The sequence below is a fragment of the Microtus ochrogaster genome, unplaced genomic scaffold (genome assembly GCF_000317375.1).
Source record: "Microtus ochrogaster isolate Prairie Vole_2 unplaced genomic scaffold, MicOch1.0 UNK133, whole genome shotgun sequence".
Lineage (NCBI taxonomy): Eukaryota > Metazoa > Chordata > Mammalia > Rodentia > Cricetidae > Microtus > Microtus ochrogaster.
Window position 1 is genome coordinate 183,063 of NW_004949231.1, and position 2,357 is coordinate 185,419.

The window sequence follows — 2,357 nt, forward strand, 5'->3', positions numbered from 1 at the left end:
GAATGAATATCACTAACAACTCTGAACTACAGATTTGCCTTTTTAACACACTTTTGTTTCTCCATTTTATAAATAAATACAGCATAACATTATTCATGAGAGCATTATCACCCACAATATGTTTAAGAAATGGCAGGAAATATGACATAGGCAAGCAGTCCTTTCTTCTTTATAAGGAAGTATGATTAGGACCCCTCTACTCCAGGAATTATCTATTACAATTCTCATTGTAATGAACCTTTAAACTGCTGATTTACTCTGAACACATTATGTTTTTTATTTCCCACCCTTGTGTTAAGTTCTTCTCTATATGTGCTGCTTTCATTGGTTAATGAATAAAGAATCCAAAATGGCCTCTGATAGGCCAGTGTACAGCTAGGCAGGAAATTTAAACTGAAAAAGAAGGTGTAATCATTGAGAGGCCAGTTAGCCCATGCAGGAGACAGATGGACAGGGACCTTGTTGATAAACTATGGGCTTCGTGGTAACATATAAATAATGGAATTCAGTTTTTGAGGTATAAGAGCTGGCTAGCAATATGCTTAAACTATTTGACAATAAGTGTTGTAATAATATGGTGTCTATGTGGTTATTTTTGGTCAAGGTGTCCAGGAACAAATGAACAGCCTTGACTCCAGCCGTCATCTTTCTTTTCTTTCTTTTTTCTCTCTTCTTTTTCTTCTTTTTTCTTTTTACTACCAAAGACAATGTTTTTCTGCTTAACCACTGTGGCTGTACTGAAACTCAGTTTGTAGACCAGGTTAACCTTGAACACAAGGAGATCCCTCTGATTCTGAGATCTTGTCTTTTTCCAAATACTGTGTAGACTAACTCCATGTATGCCTCTCCTAGGGTCTCTTTTGTTGTGTAGCTTCTCTGGAGTGTCATTTGTAGGCAGGATTTTCTTTGCTTTATGTCTAAATGCCAATAATGAGTGAATGCTCTCATTATTACTTCTATTGTGATGAAATGTATATTTTTATGTCTCTAAATCACAATCCACAGAAGAGCCTTGATACAGTGCTATCCTTGGGGTGAAGGAACTATCTCATTTCATATATGACTGTAGATATAGTCACTGCATAAATCTTCCTTGTTATGATGTGTAGAAAGGACATTCTTAATGAGTGTTGGCAACAGCCTTATGAATGATTGAAAAACAACACAGAAATTTATGTGGGACCATATGAATCTACAATGCACAAACTGTCTCGAGAAAAGACACTCTGTTTCAAAATTTATCCCAACATGAGTACATCAGGAAGTTGTGGTACTTGTATAAAGACTGTATGAATCAATTAACTATGTAGTATCAAACAATATTCAAATGAAGTATCAACTTATTTTGAAAGATTGACAAGGCAATGAATTATCAAACATTCTTTTTATTTTCTCCCAATTATAGATGAAGAATTATGTGTCCACATACAAATTCACGTCTCATCTCACTGTGAAATTTCAACTGACTTAAGTGTTTACAGACTAGGTGATGATGATGATGATGATGATGATGATGATGATGATGATGATGATGATAATGATTTGATGATGAGAAAATAAAGTTAAGAAAATAAAAATTAACAATTCTGATGTGGGACTATTTCTCTATCTCCATCCACTGCCAGATGAAGGGTCTATGGTGATATGCAAGATATTCATCAGTGTTGCTATAGGATAAGGCCAGTTCAGGCACCCTCTCCTCTGCTGCACACAGAACTAGTTGGCAAAATCCCCTCGGACACCTGGGAACCCCTCTAGAGCCAAGACTCTTGCCAACCCTAAAATGGCTCCCTTGGTTAGGATAACTTCTTCCCTGCTCCCATATCCACCCTTCCTCCATCTCAATTTTCCCATTCCCCCAAGCTCTCCCCAATCTTCCCCTTCTCACTTCTCTCTCCCCATCTCCCTTAACCCCCAACCCATTCTTACCCTCCTGCTCCCAACTTTTGCCTGGCGATTTTGTCAACTTCCAATATCCAGGAGGTTAATGATATGTTTTTCTTTGGGTTCACCTTCTTATTTCGCTTCTCTAGGATCATGAACTAGAGACCCACATTGGAGCACTTGACTGAGCTTCCAAGTCCAAATGAGGAGCAGAAGGAGGGAGAACATGAACAAGGAAATCAGGACCATGAGTGGTGTGTCCACCCACTGAGACAGTGGGACTGATCTAATGGAAGCTCACCAAGGCCTGCTGGACTGGGACTGATGGAGAGCATATGATCAAATTGGACTCTCTGAATGTGGTTGACAGTGAGGTCTGACTGAGAAGCCAAATACAATGGCACTGAGTTTTGATTCTACTGCATGGACTGGCCTTGTGGGAGCTTAGTCTGTTTGGATGCTCACCTTCCTAG